Genomic DNA, 13,003 nt, shown 5'->3' on the forward strand with positions numbered 1-13,003 from the left:
ACTTGAATCTGTAGACTGAGTACAGCAGATTACTCTCCTTAATGTGGGTGGGCCTCATCCAATCGGTTGAAGGCCTGAATAGAACAAAATTTTATGTCATATTTCCCCACTCCCATTCCACTTTCCTGTTGCTCTTTCTGTCCTTCCTATTTCAGTGAAAGGATTTACTGCCCACCAGTTGGCTAAGCTCAAAACTTCAAGGTTGTTGATAAGAATGCGCATAACAGTGCTATTCACAGTACCCAAAAGGTGGAAACAACCTGAATGGTCATCAATGGGTGAATGGATTTGTGTGGTGTATCCATGCAATGAAATGTTATTCAACCATAAAAAGAAATGAAGTGCTGATTCATGCTGCAATGTAAATGAGCCTCAGAAACGTGGAGTGAAGAAGCCAGACACAAAAGGTCACATATTGTATGATTCTGTTTATATGAACTATTCAGAATAGATTAATCCACAGAGACAGAAGGTGGTTGCTAGGGGGTAGGGGTTCAGAAGGAATGGGGAATGAATGGCTCTTTAATGGGTATGAGATCATCTTTGGGGAGGTGAAAAAAATGTTTTGGAATTAGATACAGGTGATGGGTACACAACCTTATGAATGCACTAAATGCCCCTGAATTATACACTTTAACGTGGTTAATATTATGTTATGTAAATTGTTCCCTAATAAAAATGATATTAACCTTGCAATTTTATCTGTCTGTGTGTTTTTATATACTCTTCCCTGTTTGTATTTCTACTCTGTCCCCTAGCCTCCAAGCTCTATGGTCAGCTCCTCTCTGCAGCTTTCCCAAGTCTCTCCATGAAGAGTTAATAGTCCATTCATAGTCCCTAATCCTATTTTGGGGGGGGGATTATTTATTTATTTATTTTGAATTCTAGTTAACATCCTAAATTTATAGCAGTCTAGTTTGAATTGATAGGAACTTAATCTTCAATAGCATACAAAAACACTGTTCCTATATAGCTTTCTCTCCCCTTTATGTTATTTCACATATTATATCTTTATATGTATGTGCCTATTAACAGACTTACAATTATTGTTTTATGCATTTGTCTTTCAAATCATAGGAAACAAAAAGGGGAGTTACAAATCCAAAAGTAAATCAATACTGGTTTTTATATTTATTTTTGTAGTTACCTTTACTGATGTTCTTCATTTCTTTACGTGGCTTCTCGTTAGTTTCTACTGTTCTTTCATTTCAGTCTGAAGGATTCCCTTTAGCATTTCCTGTAGGGTATGTCTACTGGTGACAAACTCCTTCAGCTTTTGTTTAATTTGAAATATCTTAATTTCTTTTTTATTAATCAAGTGTAGTTTTGCCAGATGTAAAATTCTTGGTTGACAGTTTTTCTTTTAGTGGTTTAAATGTGGCATCTCATTGCCTTCTGGCTTGCATAGTTTTTGGTGAGAAGTTGGCTGTTAATCTTATTAAGGCTCCCTTGTACATGATGACAAGATACTTCTTGCCACTTTCAAAATTCTTTGTCTTTTGACAGTTTGATCAGAATGTGTCAGTGTGGATTTCTGAGTTTATACTTGGAGTTCGTTGAGCTTCTTGGGTTTGTAGTCATGTCTTTCCTAAAACTGGGGGAGTTTTTGATCGTTATTCCTTCAAATATTCTTTATGTGCCCTCCTCTCTTCTTCTGGGATTCTTATGATCTGTATATATTTGTCGGCTTGGTGGTGTTCCACAGGTCCCTTAGACTCTGTTCACTTTTCTTCCTTTTTCTTTTTGCTCTCCAGACTCCATTTTAATGCTTATCTTCAAATTTAACGATTCTCCCTATGCTGACATTTTCTGTGGTGCCACCTCCCAAGTACATTTTATTGCTCTTACGACATTTATCATATTGTATTTTAATGGCTCTGTGTTTATGATTATTGGAGGACTGAGCCTATTCCTTTGTTCCTTCAGAACCTAGCTCACACTGGATACTCAGTAAATACATATTTATGAGTTATTGAATGAATGTTGGAGTACAGAATCTGAGGCTTTTAGAGCTGAAAGGAATATTGCACATTTGCTGTTTCTTTCCAAGATAGGCCTGATTTAAGAACTGCTGATATCTTAAGGCAAATAATGAACTTTAATTATAAACATTTCCCTTATTGAGAAGGACTTGGAAAAAATTTTAGCTTTTTCAGTCTATCACTTTTCTGTTCTTCCCATATTTATTTATTCTTAGAGAAATGATTCTAAGTGTGGTCAGCAGATCCCGGTAGGTGGATCACCAAGACCCTTTTAGGGATTATAGGGTTCACAAGGTAAATTATTTTCTTAATGCTAATAAGACATCCTCCTCCCTTCACTGTGTTGATGTGTGCTTTGATGGTATAAAAGCAAACATAGGTAAAAACTGATGATGTGCCTAATCATTAATCAAGGCAGAGGTACGAAACTATACTAGGAGTCACTGTATTTTTCACACAGTCACAGCTAATAAAATACATTACTTTCTGACTGTGGTCATCAAAGCAGCTCAAATTATTAATTTTGTTAAATCTTGATCTTTGAGTGCATGTCTGTGTGTGCATGCGTACTTGTGCACTCATTTTTTCATTATGATAAAATGTACATAAAGTTTAACATTTTAATCTTTTTTCTTATTTTTATTGTGGTAAACATAAATTTAATATAAATTTACCCTTTTAGCCATTTTTTAATTGTATATATGGTTCAGTGGCATAAAGTCCATTCACATTATTTTGTAACCGTCATCACCGTCCATCTCCGGAACTTTTTTCATTTTCCTAAACTAAAACTCCAAACCAATTAAACAATATCTCCCCAACTACATACTCATTAAACAATAACTTCTCAGACTCTGGCAACCACTCTTCATACTTTGTCTCTATGTATCTGAGTACTGTGGGTATCTCTTATAAGTGAAATTATTACAGTTTGTTCTTTTGTGACTGGCTTATTTGATTTAACAATGTCTTCTAGGTTCATCTATGTTGTAGCTTGTGTCAGAATTTCCTTTCTTTTAAAAGCTGAATAATATTCCGTTGTATGTACATACGACATTTTATTCACTTGTTGATGACACTAGGGTTGGTTCCTCCTTTTGGCTATTGTGAACGATGCTGCTGTGATGAACATGGATGTGCAAATACCTGTCTGAGTCCCCTTTACAGTTGTATTCAGAAGAGGAATCGTTCAATCATATGGTACTAGCTGTAATTTTTTACACTGTTCTCCACAGCAGCTGTACCATTTTATATTCCCACTTTCAGTACAGCAGGGTCCCAGTTTCTGCACATGCTGGTTTTGTTTTGAAAAAGCCATCCTAGTGGGTGTGGCTGTGATTTTAATTTGCATTCCCATAATGACTGGTGTCACTGTGTAAGGGTTTATTTCTGGGTTCTGTATTGTAGTCCATGGTTTATGTCTGTACATATGCCTGTGTCGTACGACATTCGACCCTTGCATAATGCAGGGTTCAGGGGCACCGACTGCTAATGCAGTCAATAATCCACGAATAACTTTTGACTCCCCAAAAACGTGACTAATGGCCTCCTGTTGACTGGAAGCCTTACCAATAAGATGAATAGTCAATTAACACGTTTTATATGTTATATGTATGATATACTGCATTCTTACAATAAAGCTAGAGGAAAGAAAATGTTATTAAGAGAATCATAAGGAAGAGAAAATACATTTACAGTATCTTTTTTTTTTTCTTTTCTAAATAGCATCTAAGTAGACCCACACAGTTCAAACCTGTTCAAGGGTCAACAGGTATTCTGATTGTTGTCACTATCTAGTAAGTTTTGAGATTACAAAATATGCATCTTCCAATTTTGTTTTCTTTTTTTTAAAGATAGTTTTGGCTATTGGGGGTCACTTGAGAATCTATATGAATTTTAGGATGGGTTTTTATTTTTCTGCAAAAATGCTTTTGGGAGTTTGATAGGGATTGTCTTTAATCTGTAGGTTGCTTTGAGTAGTGTTATCTTAAAACTGTAAGTCTTCTGATTCATGAACATGGGGTATGTTTCAGTTTATTTATGTCTTTCATTTCAGCAGTGTTTTGTAATTTTCAGTGTATGTTCTTACATTTCCTTGGTTAAATTTATTCCTAAGTATTTTATTGTTTTTGATATAGTTGTAAATGGAATTGTCTTCCTAGTTTCCTTTTTGGATTATTTATTGTTAATTTATGGAAAGCCACCTGATTTTTGAATGTTGATTTTGTATCCTGCAACTTTGCTGAATATGTTTTTTAGCTCTAAAAGTTTTTTCTGGACTATAGGATTTTCTACAAGAAAAATTATATGTCATCTGTGAACAGAGATTATTTTACCCTTCCTTTCTCTTATTTCTTTTTCTTGTCCAGTTGGTATAGCTATAATTTCCAATACTGTGTTGAATAAAAATGGTGAAAGTGGACATCCTTCTGTTGTTCCTGATCTTAGGGGGAAAGCTTTCAGTCTTTTGGTGTTAAATACGATATTGGATGTGAGTTGGATGTGAGTACATATCTCCTTAATGATACGTGTGACAAAATGAAAAGTATACATAAAGTACTATGTACTGAACATTTTATTCTGGAGGAAATAAGCTTATCTGATTGAGTTGTGAGTGAAACCAGCCGCTTTTTTCATAGAGCACCATTTAACACTTATCCAATGAAATCAGTAATGATATTTACAGATATGGTTTTCAATACTGCCTAATAAAATGTTTCAACAACTGAATGTCTGTGTAACTCGGTGAACCTGTTTTTCAAAAGACCAGTGAATGCTGTTACAAAATTGTGCTCATTCAAAGAGCATGGTAGACCAAAGGATTTTAATGTGACACAGTTTTAAAAGTTAATTGAGGTTTTCAGATTTTATGTTATAATTTAGAATCTTTTAAAAACCACAACTTGTTGGGTTTTCATGTAGTTTCAAAGAAGGATATTCACAATTATCTTTAAAGGCTATTGAAATACTTTTCTCTTACCAGCTTTATATTTGGGCAAGGCCTGCTTTTTTTAATTACTTAGACCAAAACAATATATCATGGTATATTTCATAGAGAAACAGATATGAGAACCCAGATATATTCTGTTGAGCTGGAGATTCACAAAAGTGTAAAACAGTATGATTCTTCTCACATTTTTTAAGTTTTGGGAATATATTCTTTTCACAAATGTTATTTGTGTTAACATGTAATGTTTTTCTATTGCTTTTGAATGAACTAACACATATTTTTTCAATTCCTCTGTTTTTCTAATAAGATAAATATTGGTAGATATTTATAAGCAAAAGCTCTTTGGAGTTCTCAATAATTATAAGAGTACGTAGGGGTACTGACATCAGAAAATGTGAGAACTGCTCTCAGATTAATAGAGACCATGAATGCTTTTCATTAATTTGGTTTTATTTAATCTTGCCTAAATTATTGTAGTAATTGTTTTAGTTTTTAAAACTTTGCTTTGAGATCCTTTTGGAGTAATGAAATTGTTATTACTGTCTATAAATATTTCCCTGAAAATAAAACCTAGCCGGACCAACATGCGTCTTTTGGAGCAAAAATTAATATGAGAGCCGTTCTTATATTAAAATAAGACGGGATCTAATATCATATCATATTATATCATGTATATAATACCTGGTCTTATATAATATAGGACGCGGCCTAATATAATATAATACTGCGCCTTATATTAATTTTTGCTCCAAAAGATGCATTAGAGCTGATGGTCCGGCTAGGTCTTATTTTCAGGGAAGCAAGGTATGTAAAGAATGTAGAGTTTCTTTTAGTCACCCTCTTCTGGGAGCAATTGTATAGTGATGTTTTAGCCCTGAAGTTAGAGGTCTTAGTATGAAATTTTAAAAAATACTGTTAATTTTTAGATAATTTGCAGATTCACATTCACTTGTAAAAAATAAGACAGAGATCCTGTTTACTATTTGCCAGCTTCCCCCAATGGTAAGCGGAATCGTGCAGAATGGTGAACTTCTAATTCTTCTTTCTGTGCTTATTATCCAGAAATCTTCTGTAACAGATTCTTTAAAGTGTAGTCCCCAGACTGCAGCGTTAGTGTTACCTGATAATTTGTTGGAAATGCAAAATCTTGGGCCCTAGCCCAGACCTACATTAGAAGTTACATAGATAGGAACCAGTAATCTATGTTTTAACAAGCCGTCGGTATTCAGAGGCACCCTGAAGTTTGAGCATTTATTGTATAAGAACTTTCCTTCATGAACCATTGGTGACTCTGAAATACAGTTCAAATAGGCAAAAACAGGATAGATGCTTAATTTTTCTCCTTTGTTAACTGAATTAGTTCTTCAGCATCCTCTTTTTGAATGTATTTTTATGAATTTATTGGTTTTTACATGTTTGTGTTTCAGACCATTGTAGTCATTCTTTTTCATCCTCTTTGGCCAGTGCCAGCCTCTTGGAGGGTTGCTTGTGTCCTTTGGATATAACCCTTGTACTTTTTTAATAGCTTTCTTGCATTCTATCATGACAAGATGTTCCAGGCTCATCTTATGTATTTCCTGCCTTTTTTAAAAAATGTGATTTACCCTCTACACACCCAGTGTTATTGAGAAATAATTGATAATACATCTCTGGTTAAGTTTAAGACATATAGCGTAATGGTTTGATTCATATATAGTGAAATGTATTTCCTGCTTTTATTGGCAAAGCGTTATTTAGGGACCACAGTATGGGTCCTGGGATAGCTGAATAATTCAGTGCATTTTTTGAGTGCATTTAATTATTTTATTAATTGTTGTTTCATTGGTAAATGGGGCTAACTTACCTTATAGGGTTGGTTTGAGGATTAGATGAGATACATAATAAGATTTTAGAACAGTGCTTAGGTCATAAGAAACTAGTCAGTATTATTTAAGTAATAGTCTTAAAAGTATACAATATTTTAGTCTCAAATCCAAATCTAGAAGCATAATGTGACTAAGCAGTGTGATGTGTGTGCTTACACAACTCTTAGTAGAGTCGACAGTTTTTTTTAGTGGTCTGATGGTCTAGGATGAAATTTGTTCTTTTCAAGATTTTAAAAATTCGTTTGTTACATATACCAAAATCAAGGTTTCTAAAATTATTTCAGGAACTTGAATTACCTTGGCTTTTTAGATTGGGAAAGATGTCCATTTGTCTGGGCCCAGGTGGAGTTGTTGTTGTTTGTTGTTGTTTTACCAAACATTGAAACAGGATAGACTGTGGGTAAAGTATATTGGTGGAGCACCAAGTCAGCACTACCCAGAAGCGCTTTTCAGCTAATCATTTAATATAGAACTCATGTATTTCCCCTTTATGACTTAATTCTTTTTTAGTAACTCTTGACACCATCCCGCCAGATGCTTTCTTAATCTTCCCCAAAGTAGAGCTATTTACTGTATGTTTTTGTATGTATATGTGCAACTTAACACTATGTCTTAGGTGTTTTTCCATATCAGTTTATAAATCTTTATCTCATTTGAACAGCTGTAGAGTATTGGATTGTATGGATGTACTGATTTCTTTAGTCATTTCTTTCTTGATTTTGCCATGAATACCCTTAGTGAATTCTTTGTGCATTCATGAGACTATAGCAATAGGACAAATTCCTAGAAGTGAAATTTGCAGGGTCAAGGGATTTGTGCGTTTACATGTTTCATAGATATTGCTAAATTATTTTTCTAAGAGGTTGCATTAATTTATATTTTAACTACCAATGTCTGAAGGTATCTAAAGATGATACTCTTGAGAATTTTAGTTGTCAAACTTTCATCTTGATCAATCTAATAGGTAGAAAATGATAATTGGTTTTAACTGTTTAACATTTGAGTTTCTCTGACCTTCCTATTCACAGTAGTTCTTGCCCACTTTGAATGAATTATTGATTTTTGAGAACTTTAAAATGGAGGGTGGAATGAAAATATTTGAATTCAATACATTGAAAATAAGCAAGAGTAACTAGAGCTGTAGGAAAGTTTGTCTTTCATAATCTAAATTTGTCATTGAGAAACATGAAAGCAGTGTAATTTTACGTGTGTTCCCTTTTCAGCTCTGCAGGGTGAGGTTAAAACCAGAAGCCAAGTTAGTGGAACATAGTTAAAGGTACAGGTCTAGGCTAAAATTTATTAACTTAATAAATACTGAGCAAAGTTTGAATCAGCTGCTGGGTGGGCTTGATTTCGTAGATTGGTAGATTATGGTAAACTTAGTTTTGTTGGGAAACACTAGATTAAATAAAAACAGTTATAGTTGGGGTAAGTGCTCCATAGGAAAAGTATGGGAGCTATGAGAGCATATCAGGGCTGCCTAATCTATATGTACTGGGTGATGAGGGAAAAAGACGTACTAGAGGAACCCATCTAACAGGTCTGAAGGATGGGTAGGAGTTGAGGGAGTTGGAGTACTAGTAGTATTGGGCATGAAGAGAGAGAGTGTAAGAGGCTGGAGACAGACCTGTTTGGGCCTTTGGTTCATAATGATGATTTAAAATGTTATCTGGAGAACAATAGAAAATCTTTAAAGGATTTAAAACAAGAGATGGGCTGCCAAAAGTCTGTGGCATCCTGTTAGTGGTATAGGAACATACCAGCTCTACCCATTTTTCACCCACCTCAGCTATTAAGAATCAGCTGGCTGTGTCTGAACTCTTTGTCCTGTCTGGGACAGATAAAATCCATTTAATAATCATCTGTTGATTATGCACTTTCTGTAGCAAAGAATATTACTAATTTAAAGTAGATTCTACCTTAAAACCAACCACCTATCCATCTATCAAACATGCCTTCTGGTTTGTTGTGGTTCAGTTTACGGTGGAAGTAAATGAGGCTGTCCAACAGTTAATAAATCTTTACTAGAGTTCTGTTTCAAGATAAGGAGCTTTTCTTTTGATTTCCTTCTGTAAGACTCGCCGTAATGCTCATTGGTGTGTGTGTACCTGCATTTATACGTACATACATTTGTTTATTCAATTTTTTATTGCTTCTCTCCATGTAGAAGGCTTCCCGTGGAAAGCGGGTTCTTAGGTTTCTAGATGACACAATGAAATTTTAGCTATTTGTTGTATTTATCAGCATTGTCATCTACTGTGGTTTTAAATTTCAGTCTCCATGGAAACATGGGTGATTATGTTAGATTATGATATTCTGCGTCATGTCAAAATGGATAGGCGTGTGGTCTGTACAGCGTAAGAAAATAAGTAATGATCCTACTACTTTCTGATTATGAGTAAATAAAACTAGATTATGAACTGATCATGAATTAGTGAAACTAGATGGCATTTCTGTAATCCTCTTGACTGGCTAAATTTGTTTCATATTGTTTATTTACTATCCCAGACTCTTCTTTTTGAAGGCTTGTAACTGATCTTCTGGTTTGTGAATTATGTCACTGTTTCTTACTTGTATGATGAACTGAGCTTACATTGCCCTTCTGGGGGGGTATGCTTAACTTTTTAGGTAATATTATATATTATCTAGCCAGATTTTATTGTTATTATTTGTGTTTTTTGATGTACCTGTTCATATAGAAGGACCCAGACAAGGGGCTATAATTACCGTGTTTCCCCAAAAATAAGACCTAGCTGGTCCATCAGCTCTAATGCGTCTTTTGGAGCAAAAATTAATATAAGACCTGGTATTATATCATATTATATAAGACCAGGTATTATATTATATTATTAAAGACCCGGTCTTATTAAAATAAGACCCGGTCTTATATTAATTTTTGCTCCAAAAGATGCTGATTATTACTGATGTTCCGGCTAGGTCTTATTTTCGGGGAAACATGATAATACCCGTAGGAGCTTAAAATTTAGTTTAGAAAGGTAAAATAGAAGAAAATAGTTCCTCACAATATAAATGTTGACTGTTTTTTATTTGGCTTATACTTTATTGGTACAAATATAGCAGTAAACACACATATACAGGCACAGTGGGATATAATACTATATTTATGATTGCTTCCAGTGTTGGTATGATATTAGTGGAGAGAAGGAATAAAGAAAAAAAGAAACATTTTTAGTGATGTGACCTATCATGTGACACTTTCTATGAAGTTGGCAAACTCCATATTGAACAGGAAAGGTTATTTTTGGTCTGTTCCCAGCATGGTCTCTGGCACAGAGCGAACTTATTAAATAAATGCAAGTTAAATTGATTGGAAGATTGGGAAATACATGTCTTTATAAGAAACCCTGTGAACAATGAACCATAGGAATTGATTAGGTCGGACCCATTATTTAGCCTTATATTCTGTTGCCAACGGAGTTCTTTTTTTAAGGAATTATGAAATAGTTTGTTTTCCCTTTCTGTTTGCTTTGTGTTTTAGTAACAATTTGTGGCTGTTATTTTACAAATTAACTCATTTGAAAATCATTTTTTTTATTTCCTCCTGGAATTGCTTGTTTTGATTAGTTAATTTATTACTCTACATGAAGGTACACATATTTTAAATGGAAGTAAGTTTTTTTCCCCCTGCAAATTTTGAGGTTATAAATTATGGCAATTTCTAGGTATTTCTCATATTTTAGCCTGGGTTCCACAAGGAAAAAAATGACAATAATGTTTTGGTATTTGGACCCCACACCAAATCTGTGCTCCTGGTACAGAGTTAGTTTGTCCTTTGGAATACATTGGAAAATATAGTTTGAAATTTTGTAAATTTTTACTTTAATGTATATTGTAGAAACAATTTTGAGTTATTTTTAAGAGGTTAGCAGCCTATGAATTTAGAAAACATTGTAAATTATGTACTTTTAAATTTTTGTGGTAAAATACTCAATGTAAAATTTATTATTTTAACTATTTTAAAGTGTACAGTTTAGTGATATTAAGTATGCTCACACTGTTGTGCAATCATCATTATATCCATATCCAGAACATTTTTTATCTTACAAAGCTGGAACTTTACACTCATGAAACAGTAACTCTCCATGTCTCCCTCTCCCCAGACACTGGCAACCACCATTCTGTTTTCTGTCTCTATTAATTTGACTGCTATGTCTAAGAGCTACATTGTGAGTAGTGTGTTTATTTCCCATTGTGGCTATTACTGGGTTCAAGGAGCCAATTTTCTGGATTTCCCAACCAACTTTTCTCGGGATTCGGGAACGGGAAAGTGAAAAAAATTCCTGAGAATGGGCAGGAATTCCCACCTGGAAACCCTACCAGCTACCTCATATAAGTAGCATCATACAGTATTTTGTCTTTTTATGAATGACTTGTTTCACTTAGCATAATGTCCTCTAGGTTTATCCACGTTGTAGCATGTTTCAGAATGTCCTTTCTTTTTAAGACTGAATAGTACTCCATTTGTATGTCTGTACCACAGTTGGTGTATCCATTCATCTGTTGATGGACACTTGGATTGCTTCCACCTTTTGGCTATTGTGAATAGTGCTGCTGACATTCTGAAATATTTTGATTGAGTTGCTACTTAATCTTCTTAAAAGATAACATTCGCTTAATTATGACATGAGTCATATAGTCATATTGTTAAGAGGGAATGCTTTGGAGTTTTAGATTCAAATCCTGGCTGAATCCTTTCTGATTATTTGACTATAGGCAAATAACCTTTTTGATGTTTGGTTTTCAACTGCCAAATGCAGATAATAATGGTACCTTACATTACTTGGGTTAAATTAGGTAATATATATAAAGTGCTTAGAATAGTCTGTAACACATATTAAAAGTTCAATAATTTAGGTAAAGGAGCCCCTTGGTTTAGGTACCCATTCAGAAGTACTTGCAGACTTGCAGGTAAGTCTCCCAATTAGGCAATAAAAAAATTGAATTTTAAAACCCATTTTGATGCTGAGAAGGCAACTATTTGGATTAAATAATACCAGCCTTTTCTTTGGGTGAGATTTTCTTTGAGCAAGGGCGATTTAAAAGAGGGCTTAATATTGGGAAAGTGCTATTATTATTGTCTTCACAGGCAAGGGTCCTGGTACCTTAACCAGTTGTTCTCTGTGATTTATTTAACCAGACAAGAGCCAGAAGAATCAGAAGTTGGTCTCTGTTACTGCCATGTCTTCCTTGTCTTTATTCTGTGCCAGGGACTTGCCAAAGCATGAAAAGTGGTGGGCGGCAACTTTAGACAGGCAAACCAGGTTATGCAGTGGACAGCACAGGTTTGTAAAGTCTGATGGGTGGTGACTCAATACTTGACAGTTTCTTGTGAGCAGGTTGGGTTGCTCGTTTTCCCTCAAGGAAGATGTGAACTCAAAAGTGGCTTTTAATATGTTGAATGCTTAAATTTTAAATTGAATACTCAAATCTAAAGGACCAAATGCTGCCTGCCCAAGTTTTTGCCTTAAATCCACTGAACTGGCCCACATGCGTAGTGTACTGGATTTCAGTCCTGACCGTAAGTCCTCTACAAGACTGTAATGTAGATGCCACAAAGTATGATGTTTCTCAATACAGTTGGACAACTTTGAATGATTCAAGTTTAGTTCTAGTAAAGTTATATTATGGAAACATTGTAAAAGATTACGGTTCAACTAACTAAATTTTCTTATGTATATAGATCTCTTGAGTCATGCTCAGTATTGCTATGCCACTTAACATTGGAACCAGTAAAAATGTTTTCTGGCTCACAATTGTTGAAGTCTTAACTGCTCTTTTAAAAGGACTTATGCCCATAGAATATATTGAGTAGGGGTATATTTTTGTCAGGATGAATTCAGTTATTCAGTTATTGTAATCCAAAGTGGGGGCAAGGGGAGGAATCTAAACTTTGCCCATCTAGTCTCCTTAACATTTACTCTATTAACTTGACAAATATTTATTTCATAAACAAAAATATATAATTGATTGAAGTGATGTCTCTTTCAACCTATTTTAACATTTTATACTGTTTCACACTAACTTAAAGGTCGGTTTTTAAATCATGAGTATTAAAACCATTATAAATTCAATTTAAGATTTAGAGTGCCTTCCTAATAACGACCGGTCAGCATCTTATTTTTAAATGGTTGTCGTTCATATAGTGCTTAATAGTTTTAATAAAATTTTATACAGCATAGACTCAC

The 13,003-nt window shown here is 34.3% G+C and overlaps 1 protein-coding gene across 2 annotated transcripts in view; it reads left to right on the plus strand.

The window, feature by feature from the left end:
- Nucleotides 1-13,003, plus strand: part of RPRD1A (regulation of nuclear pre-mRNA domain containing 1A) — a 58,751-nt gene that overhangs the window by 9,316 nt on the left and 36,432 nt on the right. The window lies entirely within an intron of this gene.

The sequence above is a fragment of the Rhinolophus hipposideros genome, assembly GCF_964194185.1.
Source record: "Rhinolophus hipposideros genome assembly, chromosome: 17".
Taxonomy (NCBI): Eukaryota; Metazoa; Chordata; class Mammalia; order Chiroptera; family Rhinolophidae; genus Rhinolophus; species Rhinolophus hipposideros.